Raw genomic sequence first — 24,806 nt, 5'->3', positions numbered from 1 at the left:
GGTGATGGTGCTTCCCCAATGACAGAGTAGGAAGAACGTTATCACTGGATAAATGAACTGTTTATATGGACAACATAGACATGAATCTTCCCCTCACAGAGTGCATTAACAGCTCTCATAGGTACGACATAAACGCAGATGTGCTTCAGTATGTGAAAAATAAGTGATGATAACACTAAAGAACAATGGGCTGTGGAAATCAGTACTGCAGGGATATTTTGGCATGTGTTGCTGTGCAAAAGAAGGCGATACAGGAGAATGTCACCTTTGTGACGAGAGAACAGGTGCAGCACAGAGAGAAGAATGATGCACTTTTAAGTAGCACACAGCTGTACAAATCTCTGAGGATCCATTAATTTCTGTTTCATTTTAAAAGAAAACATGTTTGGAGCATTACATTTTGCTGACCAATTTTTAAATATATACCTTGTGTATACTTCACACTCTGTGCCTAATGACTGATTTTAATTGTATCTTTGTTTTCATGTGCACATTTCTTTAAAACAGCGGTCCCCAACCCCCGGGCCTCGGACCGGTACCGGTCCGTGAGTCGTTTGGTACCGGGCCGCGAGAGTTGAGGCTCAGGTGTGAAATGTATGGCTTTCAGGGTTTTTATCAGTTTTCAGCATTATTTTGTTATCGTTTTTATCGTTAACTCAGTTTTCCTGGGTCTTTTCATGTGTGTTATGAATAAATCTTCTTTTTTTCGGTACCGGTACTAGTTTTATTTTGTTGTATTTATCCGCGACACCTTAAAGGCCGGTCCGTGAAAATATTGTCGGGCATAAACCGGTCCGTGGCGCAAAAAAGGTTGGGGACCGCTGCTTTAAAAGATTGAAGAACATATTAACATTTATACTTTATTGTAATTTATTGTGAATAAGCCAAATAATATACCTTGTTCAATCTATGCATCTTTTCACCTGTGAACTGAGCTGATTGTCATGTTACAGATTATATTCTCATCCGGTCTTTAAGTCTGACGTCATTAGCCGTGTCTGGATCCAAACTCTGCTTCAGGTCCCAAAGTCAAACGAACACTGCAGCATCACTGAGAGTTACAAACTGTCTAAATTCTTTCATCTTTAATAAAATGATCAGCGTTGCTGCTTTACCAGGTGTAACAATTAAGTTTAACATCCATGAAAACAGGATTTATTAAATTTAACGAAGTTAGAAGTTAGCAGGAAGTTAGCTCGCTAGCTTCCAGCTAAACATGATATAGCATGTTCTGACTGAGAGATTTCTGAAACATTCAAACGTACAGCTCTGCTATCACTTCCAACATAAATGAAGACAGAAAACTAAACAGCAGTGACGTTTGTAGGGTTACTGAAGTTGGGCTAGCTGCTATATAATGATGTGCTACGTGATCGCTAGCGACACAGCTATGTTAGCATAGCATAAACAGTGAAGCTGGAGGACGAACGCTAACTTTTTTCCACTCGATAAAAGTTAACGTGAGGGTTCCTGATGGTCAGGGACAAATGCAATCGCATGGCAGGATGCTGTAAACGGACCAAACTTCAGTCAGGAGAACAGCTGAGATAATCCATCCACAATACCAGGTTAGTCATTAATATACTGCTGCATGGGCTGGGCTGTAACACTGAGCTTTAAAATGAACAGTGGTGATAAAATCCCAGAGAGGCCGACAGGGATCACTGACTGTTTTTATGAGCCTGTTGAGATTAAAGAGAAGAAGATACAAACATGTTAAAAACACAACAGCCTTAATAAACTCAGAGTCGTTTGGACCTGGAAGCAGGATTCATCAGGTCATCTTAAAGACCGCATTGTGTGCTGAGTTGAAGAATCACATTAAATACATTTAAAGTACAATGGTGGTGGCAGTGCTGTGTTTTCTACTCAAGTGTGATCATTTGATTCTTTGAACATCAAATCAACAAAATAAATATAGATCATTTAAAATGTCTTTGTCTTTGAAGCTCATCTGTACCATTTCTGTCAGTCGCAGGTTTTATGTCCTTCATCATTTAATTATAAACATATCTTCACATAGATTAAACATTCAATCAAAAAACTGCTTTAGTTTATTTAAATTCCCATAAATCAAAGTCGCATTAATATCATTCTGAATGTCTCTGTTCTCAGTGGATATCAGTGACTTTCATCCAGCCTTTCGTACGACTCACAGCGGTCACAGTGATGCATCTCTATAATCCAGTGGATTCTGTGGGTTGGATAAGATTTTTTATTCCTGTTTTCCAAAGAGAAACAAGGTTGGTTTGAGTTGAAGAATAAAAAATGAATTCAGCTTTTTGTTTTGAATAATATATCTAACATGAATGTTGTATTGGACTATTTCTAGCAGTAAGGTTCGGGAACAATCTGTCCACGTGTAGATCCAAGCCGTTCTCATCCCAGGGTGTTGAACGCTCCCATTCTGTCAGGTGCTGAAGGCGTGGCACAAATTCAGACAAGGTGTGTTTGACTTTGGGGCAATGATGCTACGGCTGCAGGAATATTAGACGTAAAGCAGCACTTTTAAAGAGCAACACTTGGAGAGCAGAGGGCGAGGGGTTTACCAGGAGACCCTGAACCTGTTTGGGACTTCTGAATACTTTGGTTGGTGTTTGCTTGACATTTGATTTTGTTCATGTTCAACCAGTATTCTGAGTGTGTGTTATATTTTATTCAGGATTTTAGTTTCATTAGTCCCCTCAGGTTTCCCTCCACTGTGTTTTTCGCCTGAGTGAAGTTCATCTTTCTGTTCGTTAGTTTTTCCAGTTTAACTGTGGGAGTCGTCTCCTGTCATGGGTGGAGTTTTACTTCAGTGCCACTTCAGGGCTCACCTGATTGTTGGGATTTTCTTTGTATGTTTTTAATGTCTTAAAATCTAAAGCAAAACCATTGTTGTGATTTAACGCTGTTTAAATAACATTGAATTGAATTGTCTGTTTTTCTCCCTTCATGTGTTTCTTGGAGTTTCTGGTTGTTTGAGTGTTTGCAAATGTTTTTGTTCCCCCGTCTAACCTGGAGTCTTGTGTTTGGCTCCGAAACGATGGCAGTTTAATTTCTATGATATTTTTGCTTTGATTTTACTCACACTGGGTTTAGATAAAGATTGTTGTGAAGTGCAGTTTCAGTGCATTTTCTTATGGGGACAGCTAAAAATAATGTATTTATTGTATTGCATTGTGTTTTATTTTATATGAGTAAACAGAACAGCAATCCCCCCCCCACACACACACACACACACACTAACACTTTTTGTATGTTCAAGTGTGTTTCTATCTTCCATTTCTCTATAATGATGAAGACATCTGGAGCAACTCCGTGTTCAGTAACTTTGGGATTCAGTCTGGAGCAGCTATGGACTGAACTACCAACTGCCAATTAGTAGACGACCTGCTGCACCGCCTGAGCCACCGCTGCTGACACCGTACATCAGCCAGAAACACTTACAGTGGACTAAAGTTTATTATTTATTAATTTTATTATGTATGGTTAGAGTGAGCTTGTGAAACAAGCAGGGGTTTGATCTATTTTTTATTCAAAATGATTTCAAAGAAACGTCAGCAGCAGCAGCAGCGCTGGTAAGAAATATTAGAGAAATACTATAATGCTGAGGCTGGAGCTCAGAAACATGTTATTCTGATGTTAGATTGTATAAATCATTAAGCAAATCTTGTGCATGAACGTACTTGAAATTTCTCTTTGAAACAAAGTTTGCTTTTTTGTATTTCTGACACAAACTGGGCCGTGGCTGCTGATATATATCCAGAGCACTGCATGTGATACAGTATCACCGATGTGACCATATTCAGCCCAGCAGATGACTGCTCACATCTCTGGGTTTATTAGAAAATTTGTAATAACCCAGACTTCGTCTCTCTAATAGAATAAAGGATGTGTGAATGGCACTTGTAATGATCTGAAGAAGGAGACCCAGTCTTCAGTCATTAGGGATGTAGGCTAATAACTGCTTTGCCACTTCATTACTTCCACACTGAGAGCTGCAAAGGTGTCATTTCATGTCCAGATCTACTAGTATAGTAATAATAAAAATAATGAGTTTTATATCACAGCTTTACCATGTGAGGGTATTAGGCTGTAGGGGGTACTGTGCTAATGTGTTTTATTAGGCTGCTTTACTTTGTGTATATGGGAGCATATTTTCATATTTTATTGTATGTACTTTATACTGTATGCTAGTTTTTATATATTTTTTCTTCTTCTACAACCTGTAATTCCACTTATTCTGGCTTGTCTGGGTTTGGGGTGTCTGCTCTTGTCTTTGGTAATTGTTTGCTCTCAATAATTTCACCTGTATGACTGTGCCACTGCATTTAACCCCACTTTATTTTACTTTTTCCCCTATTATGTTAACCTTTTCTCCAGTTTCCTTACATCTAAACTACACAGCTCATCATAAAATGTGGTGCTCTGCTGCTATTACCAATCGCTTTTTCTGATTGGTCAAATGCTGGAAACAGTGTCCCTTCCACGTGAATGTCCATCTGTCCTTATCAGTGTTGTGGGCAGCCAGAGGGACACAACACCAGTGTGACACAGAGACTCAAACACACACTCACAACTATGGGCAGTTTAAAATCACCAGTTAATCTAACCCGACTAATTGCATGTCTATGAATTGTGGTAGTCGACTCGGCAACAGTGCAAACCCCCACGCCACTCACATGTGATAGAGGTTGACTTAAGTCCCCACCTTTAAGGCTGGTTCCAAACATTAGCTAAAGCTAAAAATAAAACAGACTTTAAACTCTTAGCGGTGGATCACTCGGCTCGTGCGTCGAAGAAGAATGCAGCTAGCTGCGATGAAACTAATGTGAATTGCAGGACACATTGATCTTCGACACTTTGAACGCACTTTGGGGCCCTGTGCTCCTCGTGGCGCTACGCCTGTCTGTGTGTCACTTTGTATCACCTCCGTGTCACAGGGCAGTCTGCACAGCCTGCCTTGGGTGCCCGGTGCGACGTGTGGTGCATGCCTGGGAACCGCACCCTCCTGCCTGTGAGCTCTCCCGCCCCCTCTGCCACTCCATCCCTGACCCCGTTCGGGGAGGGGCACCTCCCTGACAAAAGCTTAGCTTGAGTGCTGACTTTCCATAGATCGCAGTGATTAGCTGCTCAACTATGTACAAAACCCTACACCGAATCAGGTGGTTTACAAGTTATTTAGCACCAGCACTTTAAACAGATTTCAAGCTGAATACAACTTATAAATTAGTTGAGGGTCTTCTTTCTGGGTGAAAGCGAGGGAGGCAGGCAGATGAAACCTCCCTTCACAGATTTGCTTTTCTTCGGAGGTTTCTCTTTACAGATTGGTGACAGTTGGAAGCATCTACACAAAGGAGAATCAGGTAAGTTGAAACCAAACAGATTTCTCACTAAGCAAAATACAGAACATGGGGAGCTGAACTTTATTACCACAGTGAGTACGACAATCTGGCATCAACTGAGGGAATCTTCAGCCTTGAGTAGCAGATGAGAAGTCCTCAGATTGCACACAGGTGAGTGATTACCCAACTGCTGCCAGGTGCACAGGAAGTGAAACACGCAGCAGAATTATGGACACACACACACACACACACTCCCACATGCACACAGACAGGGAAGAAAAAGTTGGAACAAAGTGTGGAGAGACAGACAGGAGGGCAGGTTGGCACAGGAGGACAAGTGCACCATGACACATTTTCACCTCACTATGTTGCTGCCCTGTATACACACAGGTGTGGAATGTATTCCAGAAACCTGGTTCATAATTTCTAAATGTAACCCTGAGTCTGAATTTATGTCTTGGCATGTGACAGGAAGAAGAAAAGCTGGCTGTGAAGAATAAGAATGATTCCCATTTTGCTCCTTCAGTTTCAGGGTCCTCACATTGTTGGTGTTGGCTCACCGTCACACTGTCCTGCCTACCAGGACACTGTAAAACAGCACACACACCTGTGCTTTTCTGATAAGTCAGATTGCCTGCTTTAAAAAAAGCTCTATTGAACAGGCACAGCAGTCAATGCAGCTGAGCCAGGAGGTTGAGACTTTACTCTCCAGCATCATCTGCTCATTCAACATTTACCAGACGGGGAGATGTGTATTTTTTAATGGATGACAAAGTGCTAGAATTTACTGTCAGTTATATATGAGGTTGTAAAATATACATATTCAGTGTAAAATTATGGGAACAAAACATGAGGAGAAACTGAAGAAATATACAACAAAGTCAATATGACAGATGAGATATGTTTCACTTTTTTTGTAGTTTCAAATTAAACTGGTTGTGTGCATGAACTTTACATTGTAAGTTGATGAGCCCATGATGGAGAGAGAAACTCAGTGTGGCGTGAATGAGACACGGCGAGTCCACGGGTCGAGGTTTTGAGCCATGTTATTTACTGAAGAAGCTTCTCGGATGAGAGGTGAAACGTCTTCAAGCAACTTAAAGAAGTCCAGACGCTTTTCTTTCCAAGCTCCTTAGACTACGATGACCTGGATGACTGAGAACCTTCACAGACATGTTATTTACTGTGAGCTGCAGCTCACAAGCTGCCAGCCGCACATACATCACACCACAACCAAAAACACAGCCCTAATTCCCCGTGTTTACCTCGGCGGGCGCAATTGCGGATGCTGCACAGGTGCGTCTGCCCTCGCTGCACGGCACTGCAAACCACGCCCCACCACACTCAGGTATAGGCCGATTGTGTTGGTCTCTATTTTGTTGTCAAAACAACCCTGACTCCACTAGACCCCTGAATTTTGTGCTATTTGACTCTAAGATGCTACCAACTGTCAAGGGCTGGTTCTGTGACCCAGCATTTTGAGTTTGTATTGTTATTTTATTGAAGATATGTTAAGTCATCTAGTTATCTTAAAGTTCCTTAGTTGCTCAGTCTTTAGTCCTTGTTTATCTCGATCCTTTCGTGTCGTCACTCCTTATGTTCCAGTGTCCCTTGTTCATGTTGTCAAGTCAGTATTATGTCTGCCTCAGTCATGTTTCCTGTTTTATTTTGAAAGAGTCTGGTGTTCTTTGTTCGTTGTATTTAGTTTCACTTCCCCTGTCCCGTCATTAGGTTCATGTGTGTCAGCTGTTTGCTCTCGTGTGTTTCCACTACGGCAGAACCAGGCTCAGGGAGGGGCGGGGCCATCTGCTGCGACCGGTTGGGGTGAGAGAAGGAAAACAGGATAAAGACATGCTGTGGAAGAGAGACAGAGATTAATAACAGATATGATTCGATGCAGAGAGGTCTATTAACACATAGTGAGTGAGAAAGGTGACTGGAAAGGAAAAACTCAATGCATCATGGGAATCCCCGGCAGCCTACGTCTATTGCAGCATAACTAAGGGAGGATTCAGGGTCACCTGGTCCAGCCCTAACTATATGCTTTAGCAAAAAGGAAAGTTTGAAGCCTAATCTTGAAAGTAGAGATAGTGTCTGTCTCCTGAATCCAAACTGGAAGTTGGTTCCACAGAAGAGGGGCCTGAAAACTGAAGGCTCTGCCTCCCATTCTACTTTTAAATACTCTAGGAACAACAAGTAGGCCTGCAGAGCGAGAGCAAAGTGCTCTAATAGGGTGATATGGTACTACAAGGTCATTAAGATAAGATGGGGCCTGATTATTTAAGACCTTGTATGTGAGGAGCAGGATTTTGAAATCAATTCTGGATTTAACAGGAAGCCAATGAAGGGAAGCCAAAACAGGAGAAATATGCTCTCTCTTTCTAGTCCCTGTCAGGACTCTTGCTGCAGCATTTTGGATCAGCTGAAGGCTTTTCAGCGAGTTTTTAGGACATCCTGATAATAATGAATTACAGTAGTCCAGCCTGGAAGTAATAAATGCATGAACTAGTTTTTCAGCGTCACTCTGAGACAGGATATTTCTAACTTTAGAGATGTTGCACAAATGGAAGAAAGCAGTCTTACATATTTGTTTAATATGTGCGTTGAAGGACATGTCCTGGTCAAAAATGACTCCAAGGTTCCTCACAGTGTTACTGGAGGCCAAGGTAATGCCATCCAGAGTAAGAATCTGCTTAGATACCATATTTCTAAGATTTTCAGTTTTATCTGAATGAAGAAGCAGAAAGTTAGCGTCCATCCAGGTCTTTATGTCTTTAAGACATTCCTGCAGTTTAACTAATTGGTGTGTGTTACCTGGCTTCATGGACAGATAGAGCTGCGTGTCATCTGCATAGCAGTGAAAATGTATGCTATGTCTTCTAATGATGCTGCCTAAGGGAAGCATGTATAATGTAAATAGAATTGGTCCTAGCACTGAACCCTGTGGAACACCATAATTGACCTTAGTGTGTGAAGAGGACTCTCCATTTACATGCACAAATTGGAGTCTATTAGATAGCTATGATACAAACCACTGCAGTGCAGTACCTGTAATACCTACAGCATGTTCTAATCGCTCTAATAGGATATTATGGTCAACAGTATCGAACGCTGCACTGAGGTCTAGCAGGACAAGCACAGAGATGAGTCCACTGTCAGAGGCCATAAGAAGATCATTTGTAACCTTCACTAAAGCTGTTTCTGTGCTGTGATGAGCTCTGAAACCTGACTGAAACTCTTCAAATAAGCCATTCCTCTGCAGATGATCTGTTAGCTGTTTGACAACTACTCTTTCAAGGATGTTTGATATGAAAGGAAGGTTGGAGATTGGCCTATAATTAGCTAAGACAGCTGGGTCTAGAGATGCTTTTTAAGTAAAGGTTTAACTACAGCCACCTTGAAGGCCTGTGGTACATAGCCGATTATTAGAGATAGGTTGATCATATTTAAGATCGAAGCATTAATTAATGGCAGGACTTCTTTGAGCAGTTTTGTAGGAATGGGGTCTAAAAGACACGTTGATGGTTTGGAGGAAGTAATTATTGAAGTTAACTCAGAAAGATCAATTGGAGAAAAAGAGTCTAACTGTTAGGTTTTGTATTGTGATTGTCATTTATGCTTAGAAATATCTACCCATATATACTTAGAGGTGTATAATCGATTGTGTAGTGATAGGATGTGTGATCTTTAGTAGGCTGTAAAAGGCTTTGTGTGCATTCCAGAGCTCTCTGACTTTCACACCCACATTTTAGGAGCATGGGAGAGGTCGTACCCTCGTCTTATTGTTTTATGGTAGGATAAACTGTTTTAGTCTAAGTGCCTTTTGTTTAGATGGACGGCTCTGGGGAGTCTTCCTGGGGTCACAGTTTGACCCCCCCCCACACACACACACACGGTATTCTTTGTTCACATGCATACCTATGTAAGATGTCATATGTTAATGAACCTATGCATATTCATGTAACCACAATAAAAGAGCAGTGTTACGAGAGAGCGGACGAGAGCAACTGGGGTCAAGCGAAGGAACGGCGTTTGTCCAGTTCTCTCCCGTGCACGTAAAACATAAAGAACTTGCCTACTCGTGTCTTGCTTGCTGTGTAATTAAATTGTCTTCAACGTTCCAGCGAATAGGTTCAAGCTACAAACCTATCACTAACTTAACATCAATGGTACTAAGAGTAGCTGTAGATGATATTACATCTGTGGGATGATTATTGGTAATTTTTTCTCCGATGATAAGAATTTTATTTGCAAAGAAGTTCATGAAGTCATTACTAGTTAACGTTAAAGGGATGGTTGGCTCAAAAGAGCTCTGACTTTTTGTCATGTCATAGGTCCTCTTATGCTCCAGTGCAAAATCATGTTCATAGTGTTCATAGTTCTGTTCCAGTGTTCCCAGTTTAGGATTTAGTTTTTTTTTTATCCACAGCCCATGTTACTTTGTTTTTATTTCATGTGATCAGCCAAAATAAAGGCTCGCTTTCTGTTTAAACATTCAAGTCAAGTTCCATGTCTCTTTGTGTCTGCTCTTGGGTCCGTTAAACTAACACACTAGCGTAACCCGCAGTGACACCAACAGATCTTTTAAGTACTACAAGTTGCAAGGTGGGGCTCCATGGATCAGACTGGTTTGTCCAGCACCTCCAACAGATGCTCCATTACATTGAGATATGGGGAATTTGGGCCCAAGTCACACTTGTCGTGCTCATCAAACCATTCCATTTTTGTTTTGAGGCAGGTAGCACTATCCTGCTGAAAGAGGTCATAGGCATCAGGGCGTACCATTTCCATGAAAGGGTCTACATGGTGTGTAACAATGCTTAGCTAAGTGGTATGTGTCAAAGTAACATCAACATGGATGGCAGGGCCCAAAGTTTCCCAGCAGAACGTTGCCCGAAGCATCACAGTGCCTCTGCTGGATTGTCTTCTTCCCATAATGCATTGTAGCGAAACGTATTCCCCAACAACACACACACACACACACACACACACACACACACACACACACCCAGCCATCCACATGATGTAACATCATCATTTTGGCCCTTGTCAAACTTACTCAGATCATTATGCTTGTCCTTATTCTAACGCATCAACTTTAAGGAGAAAATATTAACTTGCTCCCTGATGTATCCCACTAACAGGTGGCACAATGAAGAGATTATCAGTGTTATTCACTTCACCTTTCACTGTTTATAATGGTATGCCTGATTGGTTTACTTGTAGGAAGGAGCAGAGAGAGACGGGGCAGAGAAGAGAAACACACACTGTAGGAGACACACAATAAATGATATGCTATAGTTACATATACATATACCACGCCAAGGAAGGAGGAGGAGCTTAGAGAATCATGAGGTCACAAGCAGCTCAAGCCTACAACAGGAGACCTAAAGTATCTGATCCACTCCGAACTAAAATGAAGATTTAAACCTTTTTAAAAATGTCTTCTTCCCAAGCCCAAGTTTCCAAATGTGCAAAGTAGGTAAAATGTTCCAATAGCGTTGCACACATTCATTCAGTTTATAGGCAATGAGGTATTTAAATCCAGTTTTTCCAAGTTCAGTATGAACACATGTACAGCTTATGTTAAATGTCCTGTGACAATGAAAAACCTGAACGTTTCGAAGTGAAGTAATAAGTTCCCTGCTTGTATTTGTCACTTAAAGACCAACTGGAACAGCATTTATACAGCACTCTTCCAGCATTTTTGACACTTTAGAGCACTCTATGCTACATGCCACCTTTTTCACACATTCAAATGGCACTTCATTCTTTGCACTTACTTTGAATAGAATATACGCCTGTGGTCAGTGTTGAATCATCAGTTAATCTAACATTAACGTGTAGGAAACATGCAGGCACTGCATTACCACACAACTCAAAGTGTGTTTTCACCTTGAAGAACCAACACATGACTGTTGCACTAGCAGCTGTGAGAGCAGCCTCTTCACAAACTCCTTTAGACTCAGAGTCTAAGCGCATGTCCTCAAAAAGCAGTTTATTGATTTAAGTGTTCCCCTTGAAGTGTGCTTTTAGCTTAAGAGAAATGAATAAGCATCATTTGTTCCACTTATCCACCATCAATAAGGGAGTACGCACTGTTATGCAAGAGCAGCTTCTCTGGCCGAGTCAGCAGCAATTGTATAATCAAGACTGAAAATAAGCTAATTGGTAATTTTTTCACATAATTAAATCTGTGCCAAAAAAATATTTTTTCATTTATCTAATCTGATTATTTGCAAGGGCAAAAAGAATAGCTGCAACTAGATTATGTTTTGTATTAAGGTAATGAAAAAAAGTTTTAATTTACGTATTCAGCAAGCTGCAAATACACTGATAGTGAATGTTTCTGGGAAAAACCGAATATTTGTTTTCTGCAAATAATGAGCTAAATGTCATTAAACTTTTATTTTTCTGTGGAAACAATTGTTTATCTGTTTAGACCGTGACAGCTTTAGTTTGGGAAAGATGATGGTTTGTTTCAGTAATAATCTTTAGTGTAAATTCAATTCATCAACTACTGCCAACATCTGCAACACCTTCTGCAATCAAACATACCTATACATTATGTTAATATCAGCAAACAAGATCTTCCAGCCTGAATCCTTTCTATGCAAAACTGTTTGAATTGAGCACACAATAGATCATCTTTTTTTTTTGTAAATATAATGGCAACTGACAACAGAAGCCATCACAAGACACATCATTAAATCATAAGCAGAAAACACACAAAACAAGGAGAAAGCTATAATGGGTGCATAATGTTTAACTTGAAAGCATTTTGTCAGGACGTTTTGAGGGTCCTGCTGGAAATTTGAGTTTTATACATTTTATTGTATATCTGCATTTTGGTTATTTCTTTTGCATCATTTTTGCATCAATATAGAGTAAAATTTCATTATGTAAAATGTCGACAAAAATTTGGAAAACCAATGAAGGTTCTTGAATAATTTGTTCTGCTTACAAAAAACTTTAGTATTTAATGTCTCTCAGCACGCACGGGCAGATTTGTTCCATGTTGGATCGAAATTTAATTTAGGAGAGACCTGCGTACAAAAAAATGAGACAGAACACTACATGATATAAACATAATATAAACATATTATAAACACACTATACATGGTCACAACTTAAGAAAATGAAGAACAGATGCAAACAAACAAACTGGAACTTTAAACGTTCAAGTGAAATTTATAAGTATTTAAACCTTGTTTTTCAGGATTTAAATGAAGGATTGTTTTTCAAGTTCAGTGTGGACGTGAGGTACAGCTACAGCTGTTAAAGTGTTAAACTGTGACATGATATTATAAGTACTGTGTTTAAATTCAATCATGGAGAAGAGTTACGTAGGGAGGTTGGCAGAAGAGCCCTGTAAATATTACAAAATGCTGCTCTATTCAACTCGCTATGAAGTAATGGTGAATAAGAAAATAATCATCTCTAATAAATCATAATGCACTGTGATGCAAAGAATGAAGTGCCTTCAAGGTGAACGTACAAATATACAAATTGTCATGGTCCTGGGTGTGTGACCCAGTGAGTTGAATTGTTTATTTATTTCCCTGATGTTATTGTCGTCTGTGTTTTAGTTTTGTATTTCTAGTCCTAGGTTTTGTTCCCTTTGCCCCTCATGTTACTCTGGGCTCCCTCTGTTCTGTGTCTCGTCATCCCTGCCTGTGTGTATTCCCTCTGTTCCAGCGTAGTCAGGTCTCTGTGTAAAGCCTGCGTCTCTGAGTCTGTGTTTTTGCATGTGTGTTGAGTTTCCTGTTTTATTGTGAAGGTCCGTCTCTTATGTCAGTGTGTCTGGTTTTGCTTTCCCCTGTCTCGTCAGCTCTGATCTCTCCCTCCCTCCTGTCTCCTATTCCCTGATTACTCCACTGTGTATATAAGCCCTGTGTTTCCTTCTGCTTGTTGCTGGTCTGTCCGTGTTGTCTCCACGTGTTTCCTCCCTGACAGGTGTTACACAATTTTTGAAAGTAACTTTAGTGTGAAGCTAGAGTGCTATTTGTAATAGGGACATACATGACTAGTTGGCTAGCCAACTAATTGTTGCTGTTGTCACTAGTTGGTACCAAACTTTCTAGTCGTTTAATCTAATTGATGCCTGACGCTGGTAAATTGCCATAAATCTGTTAATCTAGACCTGATCGTCTGTTAAGACTATTAGAACAAGAAAGCGATACAAGCGGCAGAAATTAGCTCTCTCCAAAGACTGGCTTTTCTCTCCCTTAGTGAGTTCAGGGAGTTTAGTCATTCAAGGCCACTCCTCCACGTCGAAAGAAGTGACATTAACAATTAGATTAGTTTGAATATGGACTGTAGGCAGGATATTTTTAAGTGACCTCATAAATACAGTGCACTTCACTTTTCATCAGAGCTTAAAAGAAGCTTTATGTGTGGTACTACTGTGGAGTTGCAATGGCCAAAACACGGGTCGAGCCATTGGCATACAGAATAACGTCATCTCCAAATGCACACTGCTGTTTTGGGTCGCTTTGATATTGTTTCTGTAAAGTGTGAAGAACATGGTGAAACCTTTGGAGACTACTGTGTGAGTTCTATCAGAAAGTTAGTCATGAATCACTACGTGTTAATAGACATCGAATCATACTTATTATTAATCTCTCGCTCTCTTCCACAGCATACCTTTTGTTCTGTCTCCCCTCACCCCAACCTGTCCCAGCAGATGGCCCCGCCCCTCCCTGAGCCTGGTTCTGCTTGAGGTTTCTTCCTGTTTTCCTTCCCACTGTCACCAAAGCACTTGCTCATAGGGAGTCATATGATTGTTGGGTTTTTCTCTGTATGTATTATTGTACGGTATGCCTTACCATAAAAAGTGCATTGAGGCAGCTGCTGTTGTGATTTGGTGCTGTATAAATCAAACTGAATTGAATTGAAAACCATTTGAGGGACATCCAAGCCAGCTGGAATAACCATAACGTAAAGATGCAGCGATATAGAAGATACGAAGTAAACGGCGTGGGGTTGCAGAGGGAGTCTGACGTTGGAGACCTTTGATGAGTAATAATATCTGAGACGACATAATAGTCGAGCAAGGTGAACCTGTGAGCATTTTGGCGAAGAAACTGAGGCCGCTGAGGTACGTCTTTATCGTGGGAATGCCCAGAAAATGGAAAGCGAAAGGTACGAAACTAGACATGGTTGCAGTGTTGAATGGTGGAAGGGAAGATTGAAGTGACTGTGGAACGAACAAAACATTTTCCAAGCGGTCCAATGGGTGGACAAGGTGCTTGCGCCAAGACTGTTTATTATAGCTTCTTAGGAGAGCCTGATGAGCTCTGCGATGCTAGGGTTTAGATCTCGAATGTCGTGGTTGAAAATGGAGGAACTTGTGTTGGAGGTGCCTCTGCATGAGGGGCCATGGCTCTGAATATCTGGAGGGAGAGTCGAGACGGAGTCAGCAATAACATTGAAATGGCCTGGGATGTGTTCTGCCCTGATTAAGAACTGGTGAATGACTGTTAGCCACATGAGCCAACGCATGAAGGACATGATGGAAGGGGAATTGCTTCGGCCTTTGTTTATTATGTCAACTACAGCGAGGTTGTGTCAGTGAATGAGGATGGATCTTTTTGACCATTCTTGGACCACTCCTGGATATATTGGCCGAACTAAGGAGGCCGTGCTGAAGAGAACCACCTTCCGCCATAATAACCCCCAAAGCTGGCAGAAGGTGCAGCATCTGTGTAAAGTTTTCTCTTCTGACAATGGAACGCCAAGTTTGGAGCTGGCGGTGACGTGGTAGGGGATATGACTAGGAAATCGTCGAGAAGATGAACTAAAAATGGCAGCTTATGATTGTTGGAGAGGATCCAACACAGAGCTTCGGAGAGTTAGTCAAACAGCTTGGGGCTGCTTTTGCAAGATCAGCCTGACTGCGAAATAATAGGCATCCCTCCACTTGACTCTGAACAAGCACCAGAAATCAAGGTGAATTGGCAGGACCTTGAAGGCACTTGTGATGTCGACTTTTGAAAGCCACGCACCTTTACCAGCGATTTTAACGAGGGAAATGGCATGCTTCACAGTGGAGTATTTGAGAGAAAAGTCGTCGCTGGGAATGAGGCTATTAATACTGCTGTGAGGCGCAGATAAATCAATGATGATGCGCTTTTTGCCTGAATATTTTCTGGTAGCGATGCCCAGTGGGCTGATGCAAAAGAAGGGAAAAGGTGGTTTAGGAAAGGGTCTGATCATGAAACCCTCCCTAACTTCTTTGGCGACGGCTTCCGGGTCTTTGAGAGCTGACTGGAGGTTTTTACAAGTACAAGAAACTGATGGCTGGGTAACAATCCCTGGATGGAAACCTTCTGAAAAACTGTTAATTAAGAAGATGACAAAGTCTGGGTTGGGGTGATTTTTTTTTTAAGGCTTCTTTTAATGCCGGAATATTAATGGGTGTTGAGACGGATAAAGCTAGTCATCGCTTGGGGGGGTTGTGGGGGCATACTGGGAAGGAATGACCGCCACTGCAAAAGGAGCAGGAGTGGAGACACTGACACATGAGGCAACCGGAATCGTTGAAATTATTGCAAATGGTGCAGCCTCCTAGGTCCATGATGGGTCTGCCCTTCTTTTCAGAACCTTTTGGCAAAGGCATGCTAGGGATGGATACTTTTGGGTTTGGAAATATCTGATGTTGAGGATGGGGCCAAACGGGTAAAAGTGGATGAGCGGCGTGAGGGCTGTGAATAATTTTGGGCTGTGATGATACAGGTGGAAGCAGGATGCGATGGAGTGCCCCAGAATGTTGATCTTGATTAAACTGTTGTAGGCGAGCAGCTGCCTGAGAAGTGAACTGGATGTGGTACCATAGCGCGAAATCAAATATTACAGTTAAGTAGGAATCGAGCTCTTGTCTTCGGGAGGGAAAGGCGGTGCAGAGAACATCTCTGTATAATGAAAATGCGAAAGCAAACTTGAGCGGAGTGAGCTCTTTTTTAAATCAACAGGTGCCAAACCATTTAAAGATTTAAATACTAAGAAATGAACTTTAAAACGCATCCTAAATTCGATTGGAAGCCAATGTAGAGAGGCCAAAACCAGAGTGATGTGGTCAAATTTCCTTCTACCAGTTATAAATTGAGCCGCAGCATTTTGCACTAATTGTAAGCGTGACAAAGTGCCCAGCCCAGCCCCTATTAAAATGGAATTACAGTAATCCAGGTGTAAAGTATTAAAAGCATGAATTACAGTGTCTAAGTTGCGTTTGGAGACAAAGGGCTTGACCTTCGATAGACGTCTGAGGTGGTAGAATGCTGATTTTACCACCCTGTTCACGTGGTCATCAAATGTAAGTGCAGAATCGATCTTTACTCCAAGATTTGTGATTGAACTCTTCAAATGAGAGGCCAATCAGAATCAGAATACTTTATTGATCCCTAGGGGAAATTATTTTGGTCACAGTGTTCCAGTATAAACATTAACAAGACAGACAATAGACTAAGTAAGAAATAGACACAATATATACAATATATACATGACTTATATACATATAAGTCACTTATTGATAAATAGCTGAATAAGAGGAGGAGCGTGTGCAAAAGGGTGTAGCTATAGCAGTGTTTACAGTGTGTTAAGTGGAGGAGTTGTACAGGCAGATGGCCACAGGCAGGAATGATTTCCTGTGTCGTTCAGTGGTGCTTTTCGGTAATCTCAGTCTCTCACTGAACGTGCTCCTGTGACTGACCAGCATGTCATGGAGTGGGTGGGAGGTGTTATCCAACATTGTCTTTATTTGGGACAACATCCGCCTCTCCGACACCACCTTATGGGAGTCCAGCTCCATCCCCACAACATTACTGGCCTTACGGATCAGTTTATTGAGTCTGTTAGCATCAACGACCCTCAGCCTGCTCCCCCAGCATGCAACAGCGTAGAGGATTGCACTGGCCACAACAGACTCGTAGAAAATCCTCAGCATTGTCCGGCAGATGTTAAAGGACGTCAGTCGCCTCAAAAAATAGAGGCAACTCTGGCCCTTCCTGTAAAGTGCTGTGGTGTTTTTAGCCCAGTTCAGTTTATTGGAAACAGCGAAATCAACATCTGGAGGGTCGGAAAATCGATTTGGGCCAAATAAAATGGCTTCCGTTTTACAATCGTTAAAATTTAAAAAACTTTTAGCCATCCATGACTTAACATCACTAAGACAGTCAAGGAGAGGTTGAATTGGGAATGTATCCACATGACTAAAAGGTAAGTAAAGCTGGCAGTCATGAGCATATAAATTAAATGACACTTTGTGTCTTTGGAAAATCACGCCAAGAGGGAGAAGATATAGTGAAAAAGTGGCCCAAGAATAGATCCCTGTGGCACACCCCAATGCAGAGGGGCCACAGAGGATGAAGCTGACCCCAACATAACGCAAAAACTCCTGTCAGACAAGTATGATTTTAACCCCAACAGTGCCAAGTCAGAAATTTCCACACAATGGTGAAGGTGGGAGATCAATAGATCGTGATCCACTGTGTCGAAGGCAGCGGTCATGTCCAACAAGACCAGCACTGCATATTTACCACAATCAGTAGCTACAAGAACACCATTCATTACTGTTACAAGGTCTGTCTCCGTGCTGTGAAAAGGCTTAAAACCTGATTGAAAAATTTCAGACAATTAGAAGTTGTTCAAGTAGCTGAGTATAAACAATCCTTTCCAAGATCTTACTTAGAAAAGGAAACTTAGAGGCGGAAAGCTATCATGAGCAGGAAACATGCTCAGAAGGGTCGGCAATAGAAAGAGTTGGAGGTCTCAGGCTAGCAACCTTGTCCACAAAGAAATTAATAAACTTATTGCACAAAGCCTTAGAGGACAGCAAGGAAGCATAGCCCTCATTATTAAGTACAGAATTTATAGTGTTATACAGAACACGAGGGCTATGTGAGCTGGTGGCAATAAGGTGAGAGAAGTAGGAGTGTTTGGTGACCTTCACGGCTCTCTGATAACCTGATAACCAGCTAGCTTTGAGGGCTTCCATTGAGACATGTATATTAAAATCACCAAGCAGCACAGTCGGCAAGAAACTCTGAAAACTCAGCTAAGAACTCATTATTATATTTAGGGGGCGATAAACAAACGCACACAGCAACGAGGGCGAGTGGCCCAGCTCACACAAACAGAGTTCGAAGCTGGTGTGGGGAGTCAATGGGGATAGCTGCTTAAAGTCAAAATGTGTCTTAAAAACAACAGCTAGTCCTCCTCCACGACCAGAGACTCTCGAAACATTAAAAAAGTCACAGCCAGCCGGCAACAGCTCAGTGAAGGTACTTAACTCATCGGATGGAATCCAAGTTTCAGTCAGAAAAAGAAAATCCAGCGCATGGGAAGAGAAAAATTCTTTCAAAATAAAGGTCTTATTCGCCACAGATCTGGCATTAATTAAACATAACCTGAGGGGAACTGGGTCGGAAACTTCCGAAGACATAGCATCCAGATCCAATGGTCGAAGGTTAGTGTGGTCCACTCTGCGCCAACGCAGATGCCGAAAAGAAGGAGATTTTGCAGGAAGTTCCAACAACAGGAACCAGCCAGGGGTCCACCGGGTCCAAGGCATGCATTGGCACCAAGAGTCGCGGACAAGATCGACAAATGGAGCGGAGCTCATGTGGAAAACAAGAAATCCAAATCCTAAGCTTCACGAGGTGGCCACTACGGTTACCCCGTCTCCTGCGTCGCTTCTGGCAATCTGGTGGCAGTGGTAAGGAGCGCAAATGCGGTTGTGTTAATTCCAGATAGGGAGGCAGAAAGCCTTGGTTGTTGTTTCCAGGCCGATCTAAGATCTGCGTGGATAAACCTAATTCCAATAATGTCTGACGATCATAAGACAATGTTTGGCGGACACGTTGCACAAAGTTAGCTAAGAACAATAAAATAAAACAAATAAAAGAGAGCCATAGACGGCTTGTCAAACACACAGGCACCATCTTGACTCATAAATGAACAAAATGGGAAAGATTGGGCACATGTGCTCAGGGTGAACCTGCTTTCATCTGTGAGAAACACAGGACACTGGCATTGGACCTGCCAATTCTGGTATTCTATGGCAAATGCCAAATGGGTTCCACAACACCAGGCACCAAGCATAGCATCCACTATAAAATATTGGGCCCTCTGTGGACGGAGGATGGACACAGCCCGAGATCTACAAAATGACCTCCATCAGGCCACTGGTGTTAATGTCTCTGACCAAACAATCAAAAATGGACTACATGAGGAGCACTAAGGAGCAGATAGAATAAAACAGAATAGAATAGCCCTTCATTGTCATTGTACATGTACAACAAAATGATGGGTGCTCCACACCAACTGTGCATGAATAACATATAACTAGTGAGACAGCAGCAGTAAATAACAAACAGGAGAAATGCATACAGAACAAAAGATAGGCAAAGGCAATGGAAAATGCACCAACAGGAAGTAGTCCAAAGCACTAAGGCCATTGATTTTTCAAGCCCTAACAAGATGTATTAAAGGGGAACATAAAGCTAATATTAAAGTAGATCATGTGTTTGGCTCCTGGTTCCACAGGAGACAGACTCCCATTCTGCTTTCGGAAATAGGAACCACAAGTAACCTTCACTGTGGGAGTGAAATGCTTTTAGATGAGGACAGATCATTCAGGATTCTGTGTGAGAGCACAATTTTGTGTCGTGTATTTGTGTGTGTGTTTTTATGAATTGAAGAGAAGGTAATACACAAGAAATATGATTTGTATTTATGCTTCCTGTTACAAATTTTCCTGCAGCATTTTGAATCATTATGTTAGAGATTCAGCTGGAGGCTTCGTGATACAGACAAATTATAATAGTCTAGCATAACATTAACAAATGTGTATACTGCTTTTTTAGTAATATGGAAAAGAACTAGTAAAGAATTGAATTTAATGTGAATGAATGAATGTATTTCATGCTGCATGAATTTAAGACTTAACTATGAATCTAGCAAACATTCTTTGATATAAATATGGAGGGGGATATTTTTCTAAATAAAACTGTGCAAATGTAAGTTTGGAGTCTGTGCTGTGCTTGGGCTTTCACAAGACTGAATCAAAAGGTCAAAGGTTTATTTACAAATCTGGAGAATTTGTAGGGGAATACTAAGTTGGATAGCTGGCTGGGAGGTAGTTGAGTCGGAGATGAGGGGAGACAAGTCTGAGGTCTGGAGTAAGGAGCAGGAAAAAGGTTGGCAAGGTTCCAGTAGAGGGAAGCCGGAGGAGAGGAGTCCAGAGATGAGAGAGGAGACAGAGGCTGGAGTCAGGCAGAGCTGAAGAGCCATTAGTGGCATGTATCAAAAGTGAGCTATTAGACTTAGTGAAACAGCTGAATACGTGACTGACTGCAAGAACAGAGTCCACGATCTGGAGGCGTGATGCAGTTGGAACCAAGCATTTATGGCAGAGGGTGGTGAAGAGCAGCTGGCCTGACTTCCTGTGCACCTGACTCCACTCCTACGATCTCACACACACACACACACACACACACACACACACACACACACACACACACGGAGAGGAGAGTGGCTTATGAGTTTCCTTTCAGCATAAACAAATTCTGACTTAATGAGCCTGCGCTTTAACTCTGCAGAAGTGAAAGAAGCAGTCCTAGACACATTTTTATATATGTGAGGCAAAGAACACATATTGTTTAAAAACAGCTCCAAAGTTCCAGGGTACTACAGGCCATGTTAATGCCATCCAGAGTACATGTTTAATATGGCACTTGAGTTTACAGGGCACATACAGTAACTTACAGTAAGGGTCAGGCTTTAAAAATAGGAAAAGCCTCTAATAAACTGATTGATTCAAATAATGTCTGTGCATCTGGCCATCCTGTAATGTGGTTTATTTGCAACATTTTTAATTTTAGAAATATAGAGGAGGTTGGCTATCCATCTTTAATAAAAAAATATATTTGGATCCAGTGTAGCATTTGAAGCAGGGGGGACTACAATGATTGTGCTTAATATGCACGAGTCAAGTGTAACACATTCTTAAGTAGAGATGGAGTCTAATAGACATGTTAATGATATACTGTAGATGAAGTAAATATTGAAGTCAACTCAGAAAAATCAATAAGACGCGAGCAGCAGTGGAATTTGATGATACATCAGTTACAATTTAGAAACTGTCATGGTCCCCGTGCCTGCCCAGCCGGCCTCACAAGGCTACACTTGTGTTTTTGCTTTCTCTCTCTCTCTCCCCTACCTCTCTGCCTGGGCGGAGCTCACTGCTGGCCCCGCCCATGGCTCACACACCTGTTGGCGATCAGCTGATTCCCGACTAGTATTTGAGGCTGGGCCACAGATCTTTTCATCGTTGGATGATTGTGCTACTGACGTTAGTCTCTCTTCCCAGCTCCCGTGGTCTTGTACCTTTACGCCCTACATTCGTGACTTGTGAGTGATTTTTCCCTTTCTTGTTCCAGTTTACCTTCCTGGACCTGTGACCTCCCAGCTGTACGAACGTGTGTGAGTTGGATGTGAGGACGTGAGCGAGCGTGAGAGAGAGAGCCTTCCCCTAATCCCTTGGAACCCTGGATTTTTCCCCGTCACTGTATATATTATCGCACTGGTGTGTAAATAAACGGTGCTCTGAGACGCCAACCTGTTCTGCGCTTGAGTCCCTGCTTTCAGATTGTGACAGAAATTGCACTTATTTGAATCTGTATTTGTAAACTGTTTTAAGTCATTAGTACTTAGAGCCAAAGGCTCATCAGCCTGGTCACAGTGCTCTTTGGTAAACCTCATATTAAGACCTGTGTCTGTGATTTACATCTTTAAAACTTAATTTATCTCAATGTTTCAAAATCTGGGATCCTGTAATTCTTTTTCCTCCAATTCTAAATTGTAATTTGGCTAGTTTTTCAAGCTAGTTTAATTAATAGTGGCGCATCACTTCCTGTCCAGCTTTCACTGCTTTATGCTTGTCTATCAGCCATGCTTCTTTTTTGCTTTCTTTTTCAGAATGACAGCAACATCAAGTGTTTCACGCAGCCAGGCTGCGACTCCATTAACGGGAGAGTGGCCTTGTGTGGGAGTAGAGTTGCCAGACAAAAGAGATATCGGGAGGAAATTATATTTTTACTGTATGTGTGCATACACATTGTGTAAAATGATTAGCATAAAGAGAAATGGAGCAAGAGGTGCTGTACATGAATCAAAGAAATGTGAGTAATTAAATGTCCTGAAAAACTGCAGAGTATACCTGAACTAATCTTTTACAAGCATGAACATCATCATGTCAATAGTGTGTCTCGGATCTCCATTAAGAGTTATTCGCCAATCACATGGTGTCTTTTTAATTTGTATACATACAGACTGTATGATGACATTTCCATGTGTACCTTTTGCAATTCCCATGTCATTTCCTGCGTGTACAATAGGGCCTGAAGGTGTTGGAGTATAGATAGGGTCTAAATAAACCTCTCAGCTCTGAGTGCTGGCTGCTTCCACAGAGAAAACCCAGCAGAATGACCTCCTCGGGGGATGAACGCACAACACAGCTCCTATCTTAATCCTCTCTCCTTTTTCTCTATTGCTGCCTTCCTCTCTAAACTGCCTGTGTGTGTGTGTGTGTGTGTGTGTGTGTGTGTGTGTGTGTGTGTGTGTGTGTGTGTACGTGTGAGAGTGGTGCTGGTATTACTGAGAATGTGGGGACCTAAACCTTTTGAAACAGTGACTTTATGGAAATACATTTTTTTCATGAGAACAAAAAGCAAGTTTCTGTAACATAAATTTTACATAATGAAAATAAGGTTACGTTTATACTAAGGTTGGTTTTAGGATGGGAAATGCATGTTAGTGTAATGTGTGTGTGCGTGTGTGGTGGTGGTGGGGGGTCTGATGCTAACATCTTTACGTGAAAATGTTAAAATTATATATGTAATATCTCTGTAACAATGACGATTTTTATAGCTTGATTTTTAAAATGCAAGCATCGACTGCGACAACATCGGGGTTATTAAGTGACAAATGAGCTGTGTCCCACTGCTGCCGCTTTTTATGATCCTGCCAGTACTTCCTCCCCTCTGCCTGTTTCTCCCTCCTCGTATTTCCAGTTTTTGTCTCTTCCTGTGCCATGTGCATGCGTGTGGAGGGAGTGGTTACGCCCTCTGCTCAATCAACCAGCACACCTGAGCCTCATCCTCTGATTGAAACTGCTGCATTTATGCCGTCTGTTCGCCACTCTCTATCATGTTGTTCAGTTTCAAAAGTGCTTCAAACACTACAGTGTGCATGTGCACGTGCACGTGTGCTCCTAAGCAGTCTGTCTCTTTTGTAAGTTTTGTGTCCTGTGCTTCAGGTCAGCTTATTTGTTGGTATGCCAGCTGCCCAGCTCTCAAAACCAACTAATCCCAGAGTTTTTCTGCCAATCTCACACTCTTTCCTTGCCAGTTATGATTCCACCGCGAGTTAGCTGCTTGGGACTTCCTGTCCCTCCATTCCTCGCCAGAATACCTCTCCAAGCAAATGCTGATTGTGATTCCAATAACCCCCCTCATCCATATCTACTGCTGTTTCAGCGTGGCTGCTGGGTTCACCAACCCTAAGAGCTTTTCTAGCTGATATCTTTCTGGTTTATTTCTTTATTATCTCAATACTTGGAGATCTTACATGACTGACAGGTTCAATATTTGATTTTCTCATTCCCTCTTGTTCTCTTTTAGGCCACTGAAATGGGATAAGAGTAGCTCATGCTACCACTGTATATGCATACCTACTACACTACCAGCAGCTGTCTCATTTAGAGCGTGTCTGTCACTAAAACAGACTGAATGCACTTAAGGCAAGGCAAGTTTATTTATATAGCACAATTCAACAACAAGGTGATTCAAAGTGCTTTACAGAGACATTAAAAACAAAAACAAATGAAAAGCACGATTTAAATTTGATTAAAACAAGCAAGCAAACAAACAAACAAACAAACAAAACAGTATATAAAATCAAATATCAAAACAGTAGATAAAATCAAAACAGTAGATAAAATCAAAACAGTAGATAAAATCACTAGTTAAAAAGTAGGTTTTGAAATTTAAACTTAAGTGTGGATTTGGTGCTTTATTCAAAAGCAGCTGAGAACAGGTGAGTCTTCAACCTGGATTTAAATAAACTGAGTGTTTCAGCTGATCTGAGGCTTTCTGGGAGTTTGTTCCAGATATAAGGAGCATAAAAGCTGAATGCAGCTTCTCCGTGTCTGGTTCTGACTCTGGGGACTGATAACAGACCGGATCCAGATGACCCGAGGGATCTGGAAGGTTCATACTGGGTCAGGAGGTCACTGATGTATTTTGGTCCTAAACCATTCAGAGCTTTATAGACTAGCATCAGAACTTTAAAGTCTATCCTCTGACGGACAGGCAGCCAGTGTAAAGACCTCAGAGCTGGACTGATATGGTCCACTTTTTTGGTCTTAGTGAGGACTCGAGCAGCAGAGTTCTGAATGAGCTGTAGTTGTCTGACTGATTT

At 41.6% G+C, this 24,806-nt stretch overlaps 1 long non-coding RNA gene and 1 other non-coding gene across 3 annotated transcripts; both read left to right on the top strand.

The window, feature by feature from the left end:
* The first annotated feature begins 4,745 nt into the window (after positions 1-4,745).
* LOC112842543 (5.8S ribosomal RNA) lies at positions 4,746-4,901 on the top strand. The gene has a single exon (XR_003214355.1). It is a non-coding gene; the product is annotated as a 5.8S ribosomal RNA (ribosomal RNA).
* A 16,695-nt stretch (positions 4,902-21,596) lies between these two features.
* On the top strand, positions 21,597-23,373 carry LOC102077829 (uncharacterized). Of its 2 annotated transcripts, none has more exons than XR_003214287.1 (3): positions 21,597-21,678; positions 21,767-21,912; positions 22,305-23,373. It is a non-coding gene; the product is annotated as an uncharacterized LOC102077829 (long non-coding RNA). The 2 variants fall into 2 exon arrangements; XR_002056517.2 differs by having other exon boundaries at positions 21,650-21,912; positions 22,305-22,507; positions 22,724-23,373.
* The last annotated feature ends 1,433 nt before the right edge of the window (positions 23,374-24,806 follow it).

Source organism: Oreochromis niloticus, linkage group LG15 (genome assembly GCF_001858045.2).
Source record: "Oreochromis niloticus isolate F11D_XX linkage group LG15, O_niloticus_UMD_NMBU, whole genome shotgun sequence".
Taxonomy (NCBI): domain Eukaryota; kingdom Metazoa; phylum Chordata; class Actinopteri; order Cichliformes; family Cichlidae; genus Oreochromis; species Oreochromis niloticus.
This window is presented reverse-complemented; position numbering and strand designations above follow the sequence as displayed.